Source organism: Platichthys flesus, chromosome 10, assembly GCF_949316205.1.
Source record: "Platichthys flesus chromosome 10, fPlaFle2.1, whole genome shotgun sequence".
NCBI classification, from domain to species: Eukaryota; Metazoa; Chordata; class Actinopteri; order Pleuronectiformes; family Pleuronectidae; genus Platichthys; species Platichthys flesus.
Genome location: NC_084954.1, coordinates 19618364 through 19632789, shown reverse-complemented (window position 1 = coordinate 19632789; position 14426 = coordinate 19618364). Strand labels below are relative to the sequence as shown.

Here is a 14426-nt window from a genome sequence, read left to right as displayed (position 1 = left end):
TCTTTTTTCTGGTTTCAGGGCTGAGGCTAATCAACAGAGTAAGAAGTCTACACATTAAGTTCTGGCTTAACCCTTTTTTTTAAAAGACAAAATTAATGGCATTTAGATTTCTATGTCAGTTTCCTCTATTAAAAATAAGGTTTACCACAAAGACAGAATTTCTTTCAAAAAAGCAACTACAGCTCTGTTCTTTGAGTTTTCAGTACAATTTATTTTACTCTGACAACCACAGCATCGCGCGCAACATATCTTGCCACACACACACACACACACACACACATACACACACACACAATACATTACTCTATTGCTTGGAAATAAATCCCCACGTGTATTGCAAATGGCATCACTATTATAATACTAGGCCACCATGAGTTGTTGAGGCAATTTGTAAATCACTCCTCATGGGTAACATACTGAGCATTGATAGGCTCCATTTGCACTCACTGTATTTATGACTATATCCTGTTTAAATGACACTATGAAGCCTTGGTCTTATATTTAAAGCCAATTCTACACTTGAAGAAAATGAAGCACAACTCGTCTTGTAGTTGTAGAGGTTTGTGACATGCGCAAGAGAAATATGTGTGTGATTATAGTTGCCTTTGTCATCATCACATCACAGCACACAGGCTGAAACAGAGCGCACACAGCTTTTGACATAAAAAAGACAAGAAAACATATCACAGCATGAACTGCACTCTTTTCTCCGAAGATGAGTATATTAAAGATGTAAACCTGGTGCTCTGCTCCTTCAATTTCTTCACTGTTTGGAGATGGTCTGCTTGAATATTGTCAAAAAGTTATATTTTCTAGTAAAGTTGTATTAATTTAAAAATTGTCTGTGGGTGTGCACATGTATTAACCATGTTTTACATGTTAGACCTGCAGTATGCACGTTGACTTGAATCATCTGGGGATTCAACATGATTGAGCTTGGGCACTGTAATGCTACATTTTGTCCTACTTACATGCCTTTGTCCTCTTTGATCCATGCTGGCCAAGATTAAGATTTTTTAAGATTAAGATGCATTTGTTTGTCCCAAAAACATGCACAGACATGCAAAGGCACAATCATGCAGGTAGGGAAATTTAATCTCTGCTTTTGACCCATCTGGTGCAGGACACACAGAGCAGTGAGCGACCATGTACGGCACTCAGGGAGCAGATGTTGGGGGAGTAAGGTGCTTTGCTCAGGGGCACTAGACAGGGTAGGGCGACTCTTGGATTTTTGGACAGATCAATCCAGGTTTGTCTTTTGTTGTCTCTCCGTGGAGTCGAACCAGAGACGAACCAGAGACCTTCTCTGCCCATAGTCCAAGTTTCTGCCACTAGACCACCGCCTCTCCCTCAGCACAGAGGTGGCACCTTTTATAGTTGGATAAATGAATGCTGGTTGAAGATTTTTACAAAGAAGCGTCACACAGGTGCATTAGAGATTCATACTTGAAATCTTGACGGTTGAAAGACAGAAGTTTATTCTGGAGATGAATGACATCTTAAGCAGAAGTATTTACTATAAATACTGCATGCATCAAGGAAACAAGTCTAACGAGCCATACAGAGAGTTAATAAGTTGAAAGTTGTATTGTCCAGATCTAAGCTGTCTTGCAGAAAGTTGTATAATAATTTCACTAAGTCACATTGGCCACTACATTCGTCTTCATGTGTGGCCAAAATATTGGTCCAAATATATTGTATATCAAAATCGAATACCACCAAACCATTGTTGTGTCTTCTCTATGTGTCCATTAAAGTCAGAGTGCATCCTCACCGTGACATTGTGTACCTTCCTCCAGTTGTTATCTATCTGGCTTCCTAACTCAACCTTGGACCCTTGGCGTATTATATAAAAAAAAGAGGACTCACACGTGTGTCTTGAATTGTAAAACAGTGAGGAAGTCTAACCCATACATGCAAGTCTGTTGACCTTGCCAATATGTCACTTCATCCATCACCTATGAGACTCTGCGAACAAATATGTTTTTTGCAGAAAACAGAGAGACGCTGCAAATTTTGTGAAAAAGCATCCCGGAGTAAATCATCAACACAGAGCATCTCTGAAATAATGGTGAGAATGCTGAAACCTTGTACACAACAGCTGATGGACACAAACACAAACAAGCACTGATTCATGTGGACGCCTAGGTGCAGATTGCAAGTTGTGCCTGTGATTGAGTTCATATTCAGCAGTGGGCTAACATAATCCTGTACATATGATATCACAAATATATGCAGTTCTATCTTTAAACCAGATCTATTGGATCCTCATAGCGCTTCATATATAAGGTATCCTCCAGCAATTATTTTGGTATTAGTACCTGAAACATTTCGCACTGCGCACAGATCCACTGATATTGATACTGGGGTTTTTTGACTCGATATTAATATTTCATTTCACATTACTTTTTCCCAGGAAAGATCCCTCACTGAGGAACAGTTTTCTGTTCTACACGCAACATGAACAACTCATCAGCTCACTAAAGAGAACTTGTTTCCAATGTGCTTCCTGAAACGATATTGGCTTTATCTTCAGACACCAGATTTCTTGGGGGTTATATTTTCCGGGCCAAACACTGTGTATTGGATGGTGGTCCTTCCTTGGTAGGCCGCCTCTCATGCTTTTCCACCTTAGGCTCCTTCTTTCCCGATTTCAGGCATAAGGGCAGCCCCATGGAGGAGCTACCAGTGAACCAACCTGTTCTTGAGAATCAGCGTCCCCCTCTCCACCGTCTTCAAAGCCTCTCTCAGCCGCTCCCTGGTGTCCTTCAGGGTCCTTGTCTCACCCCTCCAACGTCTCCTCCTTTTTCGTTTTTTTTTCAAATGGATCTGCCCCCTGATCTGGATCTGGTTTATGAAATGTTGCATAGACAAGCAAACAAACAAAATGACAGAGGCGAAAACATAAACGCCTAAAAGGGGATATTACAATCTTGCAAATGATAAATTGAATTCATACGCAATAAAACTCACCTTTGAACACTTTAATTAATTCAGGGTTTTCCTGTCACAGGTGCAGTCGGTCTGGTATGACCAGTATCTTACTGTAAACTAAAGTAACCAATATTAGCAGATCTAGTTACTGAGTCAGCTTGCTGACTCTTCTCCTTTATCCCTCCAAAGTGTCTCTTGCAGCCACTGCTCTTGAAATGTTGTATTGTTTCATTACAAAGTCTTTTAAATTCTTGTTTTCTTAGTACAGCTCCAAAATACAGGCCATTTTCAACTGTAACAGCTCTATCAAAATCAACCCTACATTTTCTGATAATATTTTTCCACCCTCTCTCAAATTGAATTGTATGTTTTTCACTAATGACATATATTGACCAAGCTTAGACCTGCCTTACCTATATCCAGTGGTAGTATGTAACACAGTATATTAGTTCCTGTATTGGAGAACATTGTTCATGCATCTGTACTTGACAGAAGTATATCTATTTTCAGGTACTTTTCACATTCACATTTACATTAATTTCACAGAGCATTTCATTGCATTGCATGTTCATGCTTTTTTTTTAAGCAACCAATAGTTAGAGGGGAGTTGGTCCATCGATCCAAACAGAGTGGTTAGGTATCAATAGACCCCGCCTCCTGCAGCAGCATCACTGGTGAAGAAGAAACTTAAAATAGATTCGGAAAAGGTCACACAAGTGTGTAGCATCATCTTCAGCGTTGTTTATTATAGTTTGTACTATCCTCTTGTTAAACAGATTATACAGTATGCACAGTAATCATGTTGAGTCAATATTTGTCTTAGGGTTAGGGGTTGGTGGTTTGAGAGTTAGGGGGTTAGGGGTTATTTATACTTAAGTTAAATATTTGAGTTCTTCCTCAACCATTTCATATGTATGTGTCAACATTCATTGAAGAAGGACGTGGAGGTTAAAATGAATACTCCAATCTTCTAACTTGTCTGTAATATACTGAACTTTTTGGTATTATATTTTATTATTCAATTTCTTTTTAATATTTCTAATATATCTGTGTATCTTCTGTAGTTTATTCTGTCACTGTGGCAGCAGCAGTCAGCCATAGCACTCTACCACCACCTAGTGCTTTATAGCAGACTTCCTATTTGAAAACTGGTGAGCTGGATGATACATATACAATTGAAAAAATATTGTTTGTATATAGAGACGATTATACAAAGAGATAACACTTATTTCTTAATCATAGCAGTGATGTGGTGGCACACCGCAGAAATGTTATCGAATATTTAATAGGGGCCCTCTGATGAGATATTCCTCAGACGAGACTGAAGACCAGATGTGACAGGGCCTTTGCTGTCAGGGCCCCAACTCTCTAGAATAGTTTACCTGAGGAAAGATTTATATAGTTTTACAGAAGAGGCATTTATTTGATTTTAGATTCTGTATTACATAATTTGCTGTGTTTGATTTTAAGTTATATTGTATACAATTTCTTCTTGACCTTGTGTTTTTGTTTCATTGGTCCTATATTCAATATTATGTTTTAAGGTGCCATGTAAATAAATTATTATTATGTTGTTATTTTTATTCATTTATTATAGTAGTAGATGGTTCAGTGTATTGTGAACATTTTAAGATAAAATACCTCTGTTTAAAAATATCACAAAATAGATAACAGCAACAAAAGTAGTAAAAACATAACAATATAAAATATTCAGGAACCTAAATGACCAAATCATTGTTATTATTATTAATTTTCATTATTATTATTAGGGCCCGAGCACCGAATGGTGAGAGGCCCTATTGAATCTGTAAGGATTTTTATTATTATTAGGGCCCGAGCACCGAAATCGGTGGGAGGCCCTATTGAAATTGAAATGATTATTATTATTATTAGGGCCCGAGCACCGAAATCGGTGGGAGGCCCTATTGAAATTGAAATGATTATTATTATTATTATTATTATTATTTTTCTTAGCTTAAATGAATTGGCTTTTTGAGGGCTTTAATGTGCTCAAAAAGTTGTAGGAGTTTGCAGTAAATTCGAAGGCGGCGTAAAATTACGTATTCTGGAGTATTTTGAAAAGGGCGTGGCAAAATGGCTAAAGAGCGCCACCTACGGAAAAGCCCCTCATTTAGCATTCACCGATCCTCAAAAAAAACAAAGATTATTGTGTATCATGACTAGATGCACAAAAAAGTCCATCAGTGCATTATGAATAACGCAACAGGAAGCCCGCCAGTTTGACTTTAGTGGCCATTTTGGTCATATTCCATATTTTTTCTTTGATGTACTTGTCGTACAGCTTTCATCAGATCAACTTCAAATTTAGACGATCGTCATCACAACAAATTGGAGATCTAAAGTTATTGAAGGATTACGTTTTAGCAAAACCGTCTGACCGTGGTGTGGCGTTAAAGTTTGATTAAACGCCATCAAAACACGGGCTTCTATATCTCAGACTTATTTTGTCCTATCGAGTCCAAACTACACACATAAGACAAGAGTAGAGATATGAAGACATCTATACAGAAATCGTGACTTAAAGTGACAGCGCCCCCTGGTGACAGCAGGAAAAGTCTTGTTTTTGTCACGTTTTATGTTTTTATATACTAGTCGTACAGCTTTTATCAAATCAACTTAATATTTAGACGACTGTCATCACAACAAAATGAAGATCTAAAGTTATTGAAAGATCGACTTTTCGTCAAACCGTGTGATTGTGGCGTGGCGCTAAAGTTTGATGAGACTTCGGTGAAACGCACTAAAACACGAGCTTCTGTATCTTGGACATATTTTGTCTAATCAAGTCCAAACTAGACACATAAGACAATAGTTGCGATATGAAGACATCTATACAGAAATCGTGACTTAAAATGACAGCGCCCCCTGGTGGCAGCAGGAAATGTATAGCTGACACTCTGATGTATTCCTGCTCATCCAATATGCAAAACCATGTCAAACTTTGTTTAATGGGTCTCAAGACATTGATAATGTAGCCATAAGATTATTGTGACTTTTTATCATGCGGTTTATTAATGGCATGGCTTGAAAGTTCATCAGCTCGTCGGAGAGAGTCCCATTGAATCCCATGTTAAAATGCCCAATTTTAGAGTAGAATTAAACCTGTTTACAGCATTATTCAAACTTTGGTTTTAGTCTCAATCGCTATGTTCTTCCTTCATTAAAACTCTGAGGGGGTGAACTTTTTCGTAACTACCTCTATATCGCTATAATAAGCGATATAGTGGTTTGAAATTTACGTGACGTCACAGTGAGCTGCGCCCTCCCTTCTCCTTACTTTTTCCTGTGTCATTGAACACAACTCGAGACTTTCGAAACCTCCCACTCAGTATCGGATGAATAACACAGTTTGATGTTTTGCTTGTTCTGCTGACGGACACGTTAAAGACGTCTGCGCTCCCGTTTCTGTGGTAAGTCAAGCTCAGTATTTTATTTAGATGTGTAGAAGTGATTCGCAGGGTGTTTTAGTACCATGCATTCGAGCTAACGTCCGTTAGCATGGAGGCTAAATACGAACTCCGATCTGGGGCATTAACTCCTGTTTAATGCGAACGGCACTATTACCGACACACACCGATATGAACCGACATGAGTAGGTCCGCCCAGCAGTGGCATGCGTTAGTTTATGAGGTTAAATCTGAGACAGGAGACTGTGTGTGTCCGGTGAATTAGCTCCATCAGGATATCTATTGCTATAAAATGGTTTCACTCGCCAAGGCATTTGACTTGACAATGTTACACAGTTAGTTATTCTACTGAAACAGACTTACAGTGATCAATTGAAACGTGCGTATTTAAAGTCACATCTGTATTTTAAGAGCAGATGTTTAAAGGGGAATTCAACTTCCAAAGCTCTTTATTCAGAGTATTGTTATGATGTCTTACAGAGAAAGCTAAACGTTCTGCTGCCTGCACTGTTTACATTGTAATCTCAGGCAGATTTCACTGAATTGTTCTGTTAAATATAAATAAATTATAGCCTTGTATCTTTATTAGAACAGACAGTGTAATAGAGAATTTGATGCTGATGTACACTAACTATTTCCTAAGCTGAAATGATTATGATCTGTTTAACTTTGAAGTAATACACTTCCTTTTTTACCATTTAAAGTGTGTTAAGGACTTAACCTGGCACATGTATGACTTTACACATTTGTATATTTATGTTGAAATTTTCTCTAGCATGTCCAGCATGAGACAACTGGAATTCAACCACATTGAACACCGACTTCAGGTACAGACCTCTTTTCATTAATTACAAACAACCATGGCAAAGTACTGCACATAATACATTGTGTATTAAATAATATATGCAATACTTTGAATGTGAAATAACTCCATACTGTACATTCATTGTCATGGTAGTGCACGTTTTAATCCAAAAGCATATTCAAATACACAGTTGAATATCCACAGAAAATAAGATTACACACTTTGTTCATATGTAACTCTTCCTCTACAATAATGACGATCACTTTCATGTTTCCTATCATTTTATTAGGGACAGACGAGCCTGAAGGACACAGCTGTGATGACCATGTTCTGTCTCTTATGGCAAAGCAGAAATATAAAACACTGGGTTCTTATCTAAAGTGTATCAAATCAGATCTCCACCATGTTGCTGCTGAGGACATCAGGTGCTGCAGTTCTTCATCTATGAAGAGAAAAAACGCACTGTTAAAGAATGTTTTGTGTTGTGTATAAAGCACAACAGATTTCTGATAGAACTGTTGTACTGTGGTCTTGGTTTATATCCTCATGGTGAAATGTACATATTTTAAGTCCCTTCTGATAAAAGTGCTGAAAGAAATACAACATTGTACAAATACATAAAATGTCTTTCTACCTCATCAGTACTATTCAAGGTGATAATCTCCCACAGACCTATTGATAACAGTCCAAATCAAGTCTTTCCACTTCTCTCAGTGTGAAAACATAATTCTATAATTAATTTGAGAACTGTTTACAACACTGATGTGTGGAGATTAAAATCATACCTAAACTGTCTAATTCACTGTAAAACTCCATGACATTCGCAGGCCATCTGTAGTTAAGGGAGCAACGCATGGAATGATGTGTAGATTACTAGTTTGATGATGCATGAGGAGAGGCGGTGGTCGAGTGGCAGAAACTTGGACTATGGGCAGAGAAGGTCTCTGGTTCGTCTTTGGTTCGACTCCATGGAGAGACAACAAAAGTCGAACCTGGATTGATCTGTCCAAAAATCCAAGAGTCTCCCTACCCTCTCTAGTGCCCATGAGCAAGGCACCTCACTCCCCCAACATCTGCTCCCCCGAGCGCCGTACATGGTCGCTCACTGCTCTGTGTGTCCTGCACCAGATGGGTAAAAAGCAGCGATTAAATTTCCCTACCTGCATGAGTGTGCCTTTGCATGTCTGTGCATGTGTTTGGGATGAATAAATGGATTTTAATCTTAATCTTTTAATCTTAATCAGTTGTCTTCCAGTTGACCAGCATGAAGCTGCAGATCTCCACCATGTTGCTGCTGGGGACATCAGGAGCTGCATTAATGAGGAGCAGAAGCGTACTGTTATGAATGTTTTGTGTTGTTTATGAAGCACTACTTATTTCAGCTAGAACCGATGTACTAGGGTCTGGGTTTGTATCCTAATGGTTAAATGCACATACTTTAAATCGCTTTTGATAAAACGTGACAAAGAAATACAACATTGTACACATAGATAAAATGTCTTTCTACCTCATCTGTAATATTCAAGGTGATGATCTCCCACAGAGCTGTTGATAACAGTCCACATCAAGTCTCTCCACTTCCCTCAGTGTGAAAACATAATTATATAATTAATTGGAGAAGTGTTTACAACACTGATGTGTGGACATTATAATGTTATCACTACTGTCTAATTCACTCTACAACTCCATGACAGACTAAATAAACAATGTGAAAATAGTAATGGCGGATATACCATCCTGTATCAGAATATTGGTGAAACAGTTACTATCACATGAAACGTAAACGTGTAGCGTATTGATAGTAACTCATTAAAAAAAATAATGTCAAAACCAAAACAAGACTGTCGAGTTATCTTGCTTCAATCTGTTCATTAGACGTGATAAATAAACGGTAACTTTTATAACAATTACATATTACAAAAAACTTGAGGCATGTAAGCATATGATGATAGATAAAGCAATAGGTTATGTTGGATAGTTTCAAGGTTACTTACCTCTAGTTCAGCACCAGCGGCTGGCCAGAAGAAGTGGAGCGATCTTCCTTGCCGCACAGGGCAAACGCAGGCAATGTGGAGACGAGCGCTTGGTCATCGAACGTTCTCTCTTCCCCGACCGCAACAGACTTGAAATTGCCTGTGCTCGGGCCCGTTAGTGCTACAACGTAGCCCTAGTTATTATTATTATTTTTCTTAGCTTAAATGAATTGGCTTTTTGAGGGCTTTAATGTGCTCAAAAAGTTGTAGGAGTTTGCAGTAAATTCGAAGGCGGCGTAAAATTACGTATTCTGGAGTATTTTGAAAAGGGCGTGGCAAAATGGCTCAAGAGCGCCACCTACGGAAAAGCCCCTCATTTAGCATTCACCGATCCTCAAAAAAAACAAAGATTATTGTGTATCATGACTAGATGCACAAAAAAGTCCATCAGTGCATTATGAATAACGCAACAGGAAGCCCGCCAGTTTGACTTTAGTGGCCATTTTGGTCATATTCCATATTTTTTCTTTGATGTACTTGTCGTACAGCTTTCATCAGATCAACTTCAAATTTAGACGATCGTCATCACAACAAATTGGAGATCTAAAGTTATTGAAGGATTACGTTTTAGCAAAACCGTCTGACCGTGGTGTGGCGTTAAAGTTTGATGAAACGCCATCAAAACACAAGCTTCCATATTTCAGACATATTTTGTCCAATTGAGTCCAAACTAGACACATTCGACAAGAGTCGCCACCAGAAGACATGGGTGCAGAAATTGTGACTTACAATCACAGCGCCCCCTGGTGGTAACACGAAATGTCTTGTTTTGGTACGTGTTATGTTTTTATGTACTACTCAGACAGCTTTCATCAGATCAACTTAAAAATTAGATGAGACTCTACAAAACAAGATGAAGATCTAAAGTTATCAGAATTTAAACTTTTCATCATACCGTGTGACCGTGGTGAGGTCTCAAAGTTCGACTAAACGCCAATATAAGCGAGCTTCTGTAACTTAGACATATTTTGTCCAATCGACTCCAAACTACACATATAAGACAAGAGTCGCGACCGGAAGACATCTACCTAGAAATCATGACTTAAAAGGAAAGCGACCCCTGGTGGCATCAGGAAATGTCTTGTTTTGGTCATCTTACTCTTTGATGTATTTCCCTCCAGCCACTTTACTAAACCATGTCAAACTGTGTCAAATTGGTCTCAAGATATTGATAATGTAGGCATAACATTATTGTGACTTTTCATCATGCAGATTGTTAATGGCGTGGCATCAAAGTTCATCAGCTCACCATGACCAATGAAACCCATTTTAACAGAGTTACCATGAACGCAGCATGAGACCGCTTTCGGTTTGTTACGTCTCACACTTGGATGTATTTCTCCTCATTCACTTTGCTAAACCATGTCAAACTGTGTCACATGGGTCTCAATATATTGATAATGTAGGCATAACATTGCTGTGAGTTTTCATCATGCGGATTATTCATAGCTTTGCAGCAGACTTCTTCAACTCGCCATGACAAACGAAGCTGCATTTAACACAGCTGCAAGTGAACGCCTCATGAGACTCTGAAAAAAGTTACGTCGTCACAAGCTGCGGAGCTGTGTATCACGAAGAACCGGAGAACGGTTGGCGAGTCTGGATGAGAGGATGGCGGCGGAGTCACTGTGGACGTTGTTCGCTCAGCAGGTTAGAGTGTGGGACGCACTCAAAGCTTTTTTCCCCTCTCCCGTTGTGTCTTTTCCTGTGTGAACTCTGCCGCTCTCAACAGCAGCACTGGCTATGAGCTAGCTCCTGCTAGCTCCAACGAAGCATCTCTCAACTGCTACGTAAGTTAAACGGACACTTCTGACTGACTGTGATGATAAGCAAAAGAGACACTGTGGATGTGTGATGTGTTGTACTGCATTTGTTTGATCTGTTTACTAATACTAGCTCTAATAAATACTGTATAAATTATATTTTGCTCCTGAATTGAACTACGTTAAAGGGGTTCACATGGAAAATATATGTTCAATTATGTAAAGGGTGATTTTTGTTACTATTATACTAATGGAGATTTAGCACTTGCTACACATTGTAAGAGCAGCTGTTCAAAGGAGCACTACGTCTTTTAAGGCTCTTTATTCAGAGTCACGGTGTTGATGTCCTGTCACGTGTTACAGTGAAAAATAACCGTGTCTCCCACCTTCAGTATTTAAATCGTTAATCTCAGACAGACTTCACTGAATTCTTTTGTTAAATATGAGTAAGTCATAGCCTTGTAACTTTACTAGAACAGACAGTGTCATACAGAGTTGTGGGCTTATATGCACTACCTATTTCCTAATCTGAAATGATTATGCTCTGATTAACTTTGAACTAATATTTTATTTTTACCATTTAAAAGTCTGTTAATTACTTAACCTGGCCCATGTATGACTTTACATATCTGTGTATTGGTTTCATGTTCCTCTAGAAGGTCCAACTTGACACACAACTTGAATCCAACCAGACTGAACACTGACTCCAGGTACAGACCTGATTTCATTACTTAAAAACAATCAAAGTATTGCACATAATACATAATGTATTAAATTATAATGCAATACTTTTAATGTGAAATAGCTCCATTAAAAACATTCATTGTCATGGTAGTGCACGTTTTAATCCAAAAGCATATTCAAATACACAGTTGAATATCCACAGAAAATAAGATTACACACTTTGTTCATATGTAACTCTTCCTCTCCAATAATGACGATCACTTTCATGTTTCCTATCATTTTATTAGGGACAGACGAGCCTGAAGGACACAGCTGTGATGACCATGTTCTGTCTCTTATGGCAAAGCAGAAATATAAAACACTGGGTTCTTATCTAAAGTGTATCAAATCAGATCTCCACCATGTTGCTGCTGAGGACATCAGGTGCTGCAGTTCTTCATCTATGAAGAGAAAAAACGCACTGTTAAAGAATGTTTTGTGTTGTGTATAAAGCACATCAGATTTCAGATAGAACTGTTGTACTGTGGTCTTGGTTTATATCCTCATGGTGAAATGTACATATTTTAAGTCCCTTCTGATAAAAGTGCTGAAAGAAATACAACATTGTACAAATACATAAAATGTCTTTCTACCTCATCAGTACTATTCAAGGTGATAATCTCCCACAGACCTATTGATAACAGTCCAAATCAAGTCTTTCCACTTCTCTCAGTGTGAAAACATAATTCTATAATTAATTTGAGAACTGTTTACAACACTGATGTGTGGAGATTAAAATCATACCTAAACTGTCTAATTCACTGTAAAACTCCATGACATTCGCAGGCCATCTGTAGTTAAGGGAGCAACGCATGGAGTGATGTGTAGATTACTAGTTTGATGATGCATGAGGAGAGGCGGTGGTCGAGTGGCAGAAACTTGGACTATGGGCAGAGAAGGTCTCTGGTACGTCTTTGGTTCGACTCCATGGAGAGACAACAAAAGTCGAACCTGGATTGATCTGTCCAAAAATCCAAGAGTCTCCCTACCCTCTCTAGTGCCCATGAGCAAGGCACCTCACTCCCCCAACATCTGCTCCCCGAGCGCCGTACATGGTCGCTCACTGCTCTGTGTGTCCTGCACCAGATGGGTAAAAAGCAGCGATTCAATTTCCCTACCTGCATGAGTGTGCCTTTGCATGTCTGTGCATGTGTTTGGGATGAATAAATGGATTTTAATCTTAATCAGTTGTCTTCCAGTTGACCAGCATGAAGCTGCAGATCTCCACCATGTTGCTGCTGGGGACATCAGGAGCTGCATTAATGAGGAGCAGAAGCGTACTGTTATGAATGTTTTGTGTTGTTTATGAAGCACTACATATTTCAGCTAGAACCGATGTACTAGGGTCTGGGTTTGTATCCTAATGGTTAAATGCACATACTTTAAATCGCTTTTGATAAAACGTGACAAAAAAATACAACATTGTACACATAGATAAAATGTCTTTCTACCTCATCTGTAATATTCAACGTGATGATCTCCCACAGAGCTGTTGATAACAGTCCACATCAAGTCTCTCCACTTCCCTCAGTGTGAAAACATAATTATATAATTAATTGGAGAAGTGTTTACAACACTGATGTGTGGACATTATAATCTTATCGCTACTGTCTAATTCACTCTACAACTCCATGACAGACTAAATAAACGATGTGAAAATAGTAATGGCGGATATACCATCCTGTATCAGAATATTGGTGAAACAGTTACTATCACATGAAACGTACACGTGTAGCGTATTGATAGTAACTCATTAAAAAAAATAATAATGTCACAACCAAAACAAGACTGTGGAGTTATCTTGCTTCAATCTGTTCATTAGACGTGATAAATAAACGGTAACTTTTATAACAATTACATATTACAAAAAACTTGAGGCATGTAAGCATATGATGATAGATAAAGCAATAGGTTATGTTGGATAGTTTGAAGGTTACTTACCTCTAGTTCAGCACCAGCGGCTGGCCAGAAGAAGTGGAGCGATCTTCCTTGCCGCACAGGGCAAACGCAGGCAATGTGAAGACGAGCGCTTGGTCATCGAACGTTCTTTCTTCCCCGACCGCAACAGACTTGAAATTGCCTGTGCTCGGGCCCGTTAGTGCTACAACGTAGCCCTAGTTAGGGCCCGAGCACCGAATGGTGAGAGGCCCTATTGAATCTGTAAGGATTTTTATTATTATTATTAGGGCCCGAGCACCGAATGGTGAGAGGCCCTATTGAATCTGTAAGGATTTTTATTAGGGCCCGAGCACCGAAATCGGTGGGAGGCCCTATTGAAATTGAAATGATTATTATTATTATTATTATTATTATTTTTCTTAGCTTAAATGAATTGGCTTTTTGAGGGCTTTAATGTGCTCAAAAAGTTGTAGGAGTTTGCAGTAAATTCGAAGGCGGCGTAAAATTACGTATTCTGGAGTATTTTGAAAAGGGCGTGGCAAAATGGCTCAAGAGCGCCACCTACGGAAAAGCCCCTCATTTAGCATTCACCGATCCTCAAAAAAAACAAAGATTATTGTGTATCATGACTAGATGCACAAAAAAGTCCATCAGTGCATTATGAATAACGCAACAGGAAGCCCGCCAGTTTGACTTTAGTGGCCATTTTGGTCATATTCCATATTTTTTCTTTGATGTACTTGTCGTACAGCTTTCATCAGATCAACTTCAAATTTAGACGATCGTCATCACAACAAATTGGAGATCTAAAGTTATTGAAGGATTACGTTTTAGCAAAACC

General features: G+C 38.7%; 1 long non-coding RNA gene across 1 annotated transcript; it reads left to right on the top strand.

The window, feature by feature from the left end:
• Nucleotides 1-6253: 6253 nt before the first annotated feature.
• On the top strand, nt 6254-8944 carry LOC133962199 (uncharacterized). Its single transcript, XR_009922089.1, has 3 exons — nt 6254-6365; nt 7138-7189; nt 7457-8944. It is a non-coding gene; the product is annotated as an uncharacterized LOC133962199 (long non-coding RNA).
• Nucleotides 8945-14426: the final 5482 nt, after the last annotated feature.